This window comes from Triplophysa rosa, linkage group LG20, assembly GCF_024868665.1.
Source record: "Triplophysa rosa linkage group LG20, Trosa_1v2, whole genome shotgun sequence".
Taxonomy (NCBI): domain Eukaryota; kingdom Metazoa; phylum Chordata; class Actinopteri; order Cypriniformes; family Nemacheilidae; genus Triplophysa; species Triplophysa rosa.
Window position 1 is genome coordinate 3849507 of NC_079909.1, and position 7331 is coordinate 3856837.

Here is a 7331-nt window from a genome sequence, read left to right on the forward strand (position 1 = left end):
GGCCTCGTTATGTACTATATAGCACGTTTTGGGGACGTTGTGGGCCGTTTATTTTTCTGGAATATTTTTTGTGATTTTTTTTGATCACTTGCCATACACCGAGGGGTACGGGCTTCGGATATGTGGTGCGTGAGGGTGTGAAGAACCAGCATTCAAAGCCGAGATTTTCTGTACAAGAATAAAGCAGAATTTTGCTGAAAATGCTGGTGTCAGAGATGATTTCTGTGAAAAGTGCGATTTGTAGCAAAATAAGCATTTTAATAGCCTGAAGTGTGCAATATACCAATATGGGGTGCTTCTAGGATAATAGCTAGTAGGTTTGTCATCACAAAAGCTGTTTACAGTCTTAAAAATTGACCTTTTACAGTCACATGGCCATAGAGATCAATGCGAGGGAGAGAGACGTATGAAAAATAATAAAAAATACTTAATTTCATAGCCCGACCTAGCCCTATCGGTATGTCGTTGAGAGCCACGTGACGCAACTTTCTGTGTCATTGTGAAGGGCTAAGCTTCTCATACACTCTACTGTTGGTTAAAGCTATATAACTCCTTACTTAGGCTTATAATTACCCTTAATAGGCTTTGTCCATCATTTACCTATGAGGGTCCCATTAAATAAGGTACACATGTATTGTCATTTTGAGCATAATAACCATGTTACAAAGCTGTAATAAACAGGTAATTGCCAAACTGAGTCACACACTTTTGGAATGGCTCCCATAGGTAGCTAATGGACACACCATTTTAAAGCTTCTGGAGCACATCTGTGACCTTAAATAGACGTCATGTACACAGTAGAGTGCCTCTTATACACTCTGTTGTTGGTTTAAGCCATATAACTCATTGCCAAGGTTAAATAATGACCCTTAATAGGCTTTGTCCATTATTTACCTATGAGGGTCCCATTAAATAAGTTACGAATGTACATGCCACACGTAACACTTTTGGCGCGGCTCCCATAGGTAGCTAATGTACACACCATTTTTTAGCCTCTGGAGCACACCTATGAGCCTTAATGCACGTCATTGTGAAGGGCTAAGCCTCTCAAACACTCTAATGTTGGTTAAAGCTATATAACTCCTTACTTAGGCTTATAATGACCCTTAATAGGCTTTGTCCATTATTTACCTATGAGGGTCCCATTAAATAAGTTACACATGTATTGTCATTTTGAGCATAATAACCATGTTACAAAACTGTAATAAACAGGTACTTGCCAAACTGAGTAAAACACACTTTTGGAACGGCTCCCATAGGTAGCTAATGGACACACCATTTTAAAGCTTCTGGAGCACATCTGTGACCTTAAATGGATGTCATTTACACAGTAGCGCGCCTCTTATACACTCTGTTGTTGGTTTAAGCCATATAACTCATTGCCAAGGTTAAATAATAACCCTTAATAGGCTTTGTCCATTATTTACCTATGAGGGTTCCATTAAATAAGTTACACGTGTATTGTCATTTTGAGCATAATAACCATGTTACAAAGCTGTAATAAACAGGTAATTGCCAAACTGAGTCACGGACACTTTTGGCACGGCTACCATAGGTAGCTAATGGACACACTATTTTTAAGCTTCTGGAGCACATCTATGAGCCTTAATGCACGCCATTGTGAAGGGCTAAGCCTCTCATACACTCTACTGTTGGATTAAGCTATATAACTCCTTATTTAGGCTTATAATGACCCTTAATAGGCTTTGTCCATTATTTACCTATGAGGGACCCATTGAATAAGTTACGAATGTACATGCCACACGTAACACTTTTGGCACGGCTCACATAGGTAGCTAATGGACGTACCATTTTTAAGCCTCTGGAGCACAACTGTGAGCCTTAATGCATGTCATTGTGAAGGGCTGTTCCGCTTATAAACTCTACTGATGTTTTAAGCTGGATAAATCATTGCCAAAGCAAACGAGACCACTGACAGGGTCTTACTCTGTCTACCGAATTTTGGGCCCTTCGAGTGAATCGCAGATGTGAGAAAACATTGTGTCGATGCACACTGGCACTTTTATGTGCACGTTCAACTCGAAAGTCAAAGAAAAGGGCTTTGGGCTGTTTAAGCGTGTGTCACACAGCCGCTGGGCTCAAATGAGGCAGTCAGCACAGAGACGGGGTCCCCTGGGGCGCCGGGTGGCGTTCGGGTCTTCTGGGGCGTCGGGCAGGGTTCCCTCAAGTTTAGGCTGCAAGGGGTATGCGTAGGCATTCTGAGGATGGAGGCGTGGCCAGCAGGAAGCCCCACCCAAAATAGGTTACAAGGGGCACGTGTAGGCTTCTCTTGTACGTCGGGGTCCGGAGCCGGCCCGTAGGCTGCAAGGGGGATGTTCAGGCGCTCTTCGGGAGGCAAGGTCGCAACCTGATCGGCGCGCGTGGCTTAGGCTGGGACCGTACGTCGAGACGCCCCCTCATGGTTCTGCCCAAGAGAACGCCTAACCCTTCGTTCCGTGACTCAAAAATTAGGCACTTTGGGCATTTTTCAGGGGTCCCCCGGGCGTCGCCGCCGCCCCATGATGCTTCCGTTCGATTGCGGGCGCCCTCCCCTTCGTTTCGTCACCGCCGGGTGACCTGGGAAAAATTTGGGGGCGTCGGCGCGCAGCATCCATAACTAGCCGTCCGGCGAGTGTGAACTAAGTTACACGTTACGTTTGATGGCCTTAGGCATGTACAAGGTGGTATACAGAAACATATCCCTACACCGACAAGCCAAAAATACCAGGGCCTTTGAAGTGTGAGGCATTGCACAAACCAAAGCCTGTAAGGGCATGTCTATGTAATTATGAATAAATGCTTTATGAGACGTTCACTGTTGCTTGTGTGCGTGCATAAAACTAAATTTTTCTGGCTATACATGCATCCATGCATGATTTTAAAAGGAGTAGAAACGTGACAGTTAGGTAAAACAGATCCTGCCCCAAAATTACCCCATCCCCCTTTAAATAGTATCCTGTCATTTGTAACATGTAGTGTGTGTGTGTGTGTGTGTGTGTGTGGCCCTGAAATTTTAGCATGTCTATGTAATTATGAATTAATGCTTCATGAGACATACACGTTTGCTTATGCGCGTGCATCAAGTAATTTCTTTCTGGCTATATATGCTTCCATGCATAATTTTAAAGGGGGTAGAAACGTGACAGTTAGGAAAAACAGATCCTGCCCCAAAATTACCCCAACCCCCTTTAAATATGATCCTCAACTCAACTCAACTTTTTTGAATATAGAGCTTTTCACATTTTTCTTTGTTGCAAAGCAGCTGTACATGAAAACATGTTAACTACAACCAATACATTAAAAATCATACACGCACTGACAGACACACTAACTAAGTGAGAATCAAACCCCTAGACCAACAAGCCTCAAGCTTCATGCAAATCTGCAGCCTTGGGCACTGGGCAAAGACAAGGAGGTCGGGCTACTGATGAGACAATAATTCTTGTTTCGGAAAAGTTCATCAACACAGTTGCCAAACCACAAACCGCTCACCCCCTGTTCAAGTTTGTGTACAGATATGTGCTATTTGAATCAAGCAACGTTGTTTTGTCATGGGTTCCATGGTGTAATGATTAGCACTCTGGGCTTTGAATCCAGCCATACGAGTTCAAATCTCGGTGGAATCTCTTTGTGGATCCTGACGTTTGTCAAATGGTTTATTCCAGCCTGTAGGGGAATGTAGGAGTCAGCAATACGAAGAAACCTGTGGGTTCGAATGCATAATGGTTAGCACATTGAATTCAATCATCTGTATAACCAGTGAATTGAAAAAGCCTACAATTGGATGGATTTGCTTATATTGTTTGCGCAAAATTTTGTGTTTCAAAGTTTTTCAAAGAACATTTGAATTAAGATCGCTGAAAAACACCCCCTAGACCAACGAGCCAATGGCTCCAGACCAAACTGCAGTCTTGGGCATTGGGCAAAGACAAGGAGGTCAGGGTGTCATCATCAGACAATAAGTTTGGTTTTGGTCAAGTTCATCAATAAAGTTGCCAAACCACAGACTGCTTACCCCTTGTATAAGCTGGTATACAGAAACATACCCCTACACCAACAAGCCAAAAATACCAGGGGACTTTTAAGTGTGAGGCCATGCACAAAGAAAAGACGGTAAGGGCACTCAGTGCACAATAAGTTTCGTTTCTTCAAGATATATTCTAACCACAAACTGATGACCTCTTATACAAATTGTTAGACAGCAAACAGTAGCACTTTACAGCATTCTGAGGACGTTTGTTCTATTTGCATGTGTTGCCCCCTTGGACAATGATCGACACACGATGTAAGATTTCTGTAGCTTTTATTTTCCCTGTGCTTATTTTGCTATTTTTTTCTGTAACAGATTCGGAACGCCAAACTTCACAAAGCATAATCAAACAGAACAACCAGCTTCTTTTTTGCTTCTCACCACATTCCGCTCTCTCCTGTCTCACACTCCACAGCGCCACCTACAGCACACATGGTTGTCTATATGCTATTTCCTTAGTATTCAATAAAATTATTTACAATCACGTGAACAAAGAAATAAAATCAAATTGTTAATGTTGAGGTCTCTACACATGTTTCTGCATATTGTATTGCATCAGTCAAAAGTAAGCAACAGGAGAGAAAAGCAATTGGTCCACAGTAAGCCAGAGGAGAGAAACGCGATTGGTCCACAGTAAGCCAGAGGAGAGAAACGCGATTGGTCAAAAGTAAGCCCTGTAGAGAAACGCGATTGGTCAACAGTAAGCCCTGTAGAGAAACGCGAATGGTCAAAAGTAAGCCCCGTAGAGAAACGCGATTGGTCAAAAGTGAGCCCCAGAGAGAAACGTGATTGGCTCATGTAGGCTTACTTTGGGCTTACATTGGCTCAGCCAGTGGGAAACAGTAAGCGCAAGCGAGAGGTAGCGGGATTGATGGCCGCATTCTCCAGTGACGTGTCTTGTTCTTAGCTTCCGACAGGTAGCTTCACAAGCAGACAAGGGCTTCCGTTATGGAACTGGAAAAAAGGCTTTAAGGTGAATTGGCAAGTGCACAAAACAGAGAAACCATGAACGTGACACCCTTTTTCAAATCTCAAAACAAGATGGTACAATATTTTGATGACACAATGAACAAGGACAGAATGCACCCGAAACGGCAAAGAGCTACATTATCAGTGAGTTGGGCTCGTCCGGGATTTGAACCCAGGACCTCTCGCACCCTAAATGTGAATCATGCCCCTAGACCAACGAGCCTCGGTTTGAAGAAAAATCTTCAGCCTTGGGCTGCCAGGAAAAGACAAGGAGTTTGGGCTACAGATGAGACAATTATTCTTGTTTTGGACAAGTTCATCAACACAGTTGCGAATCCACAAACCGCTCACGCCTGGTAAAAGTTGGTATGCAGACATGTTTTAATTGAATCAAGCAACCCTTTTTTTTCATGGGTTCCATGGTGTAATGGTTAACACGCTGCGCTTTGAATCCAGCGATCCGAGTCCAAATCTCGGTGGATTCTAATGATTGTCAAATAGTTGATTGCAGGCTGTAGGGGAAGGTAGGAGCACTTTGAATTCAATCATCTGTATAACCAGTTCACTGAAGTACACTACAAATAGGATGGACGTGCTTTTTTATGTTGTTTGCGCAAGATTTTGTGTTTCAAAGTTTTTCAAAGTACATTTGAATTAAGATCGCTAAAAAACAGACACCAAATCCAACGCGCCAACGGCTCTAGACCAAACTGCAGCCTTGGGCATTGGGAAAAGATAAGGAGGTCAGGGTGTCATCATCAGACAATAAGTTTGGTTTTGGTCAAGTTCATCAATAAAGTTGCCAAACCACAGACTGCTTACCCCTTGTACAAGCTGGTATTCAGAAACATACCCCTACACCAACAAGCCAAAAATACCAGGGGACTTTTAAGTGTGAGGCCATGCACAAAGAAAAGACGGTAAGGGCACTCAGTGCACAACAAGTTTTGTTTCTTCAAGATATAATCTAACCACATACTGATGACCTCTTATACAAATTGTTAGACAGCAAACAGTAGCACTTTACAGCATTCTGAGGACGTTTGTTCTATTTGCATGTTTCTGCGTATTGGAACATTAAACAGTTGTATTCCATGGTGGTTTAAGCGCTTCTCGATGAGGGGGTATAGCTCAGTGGTAGAGCATTTGACTGCAGATCAAGAGGTCCCCGGTCCAAATCCGGGTGCCCCCTTTCGTGGTAAACCTTTGAATTAGATGTCACTGTTAAAACTAGCAGCCGCGATCAACGGGAAACTAAAAAACCATGTACGCTGTGATTTGTTTGAATATTAAACATTTACATTTGATGGAGGTTCAGACGAGGCAGTATAGATCGGTGGTAGCTCAGCCTGCGTCCCTCGTAGGGGAATTAGCTCAAATGGTAGAGCGCTCGCTTAGCATGCGAGAGGTAGCGGGATCGATGCCCGCATTCTCCAGTGACGTGTCTTGTTCTTAGCCTCCGGCAGGTAGCTTCACAAGCAGACAAGGGCTTCCGTTATGAAACTGGAAAAAAGGCTTTAAGGTGAATTGGCAAGTGCACAAAACAGAGAAACCATGAACGTGACACCCTTTAACAAACCTCAAAACAAGATGGTGCAATATTTTTAAGACACAATGAAAATGGACTGTAATGCACACGAAACGGCAAAGAGCTACATTAACAGAGAGTTGGGCTCGNAACCTCCTTTGAAGTCTAGGGGAGAGTATCCGAATCTGTCCTGGTTTAGATGAAGGTGTTGAGAATAGGACATTTGGCCAGACTTGTTGGTGCCTGGTCGTAGTCCTGCTGAGAGGTTACTGTGTTTTACGATCACAGATGGTAAACTTTGATCCGACCATACCCTACACGAGGCAGTATAGATCGGTGGTAGCTTAGCTTGCATCCCTCGTAGGGGAATTAGCTCAAATGGTAGAGCGCTCGCTTAGCATGCGAGAGGTAGCGGGATCGATGCCCGCATTCTCCAGTGACGTGTCTTGTTCTTAGCCTCCGGCAGACAAGGGCTTCCGTTATGGAACTGGAAAAAAGGCTTTATGGTGAATTGACAAGTGCACAAAATAGAGAAACCATGAACGTGACACCCTTTTTCAAACCTCAAAACAAGATGGTGCAATATTTTGATGACACAATGAACATGGACAGAATGCACCCGAAACGGCAAAGAGCTACATTATCAGAGAGTTGGGCTCGTCCGGGATTTAAACCCGAGACCCCTCGCACCCTAAGCGAGAATCATGCCCCTAGACCAACGAGCCTCAGTCTGCATGAAAATCTGCAGCCTTGGACTGCCGGGAAAAGACAAGGAGTTTGGGCTACAGATGAGACAATTATTCT

The 7331-nt window shown here is 43.7% G+C and overlaps 3 non-coding genes across 3 annotated transcripts; all 3 read left to right on the plus strand.

The window, feature by feature from the left end:
* The first annotated feature begins 6119 nt into the window (after positions 1–6119).
* Positions 6120–6191, plus strand: trnac-gca (transfer RNA cysteine (anticodon GCA)). Its single transcript has one exon. It is a non-coding gene; the product is annotated as a tRNA-Cys (tRNA).
* A 171-nt stretch (positions 6192–6362) lies between these two features.
* On the plus strand, positions 6363–6435 carry trnaa-agc (transfer RNA alanine (anticodon AGC)). The gene has a single exon. It is a non-coding gene; the product is annotated as a tRNA-Ala (tRNA).
* A 455-nt stretch (positions 6436–6890) lies between these two features.
* Positions 6891–6963, plus strand: trnaa-agc (transfer RNA alanine (anticodon AGC)). The gene has a single exon. It is a non-coding gene; the product is annotated as a tRNA-Ala (tRNA).
* Positions 6964–7331: the final 368 nt, after the last annotated feature.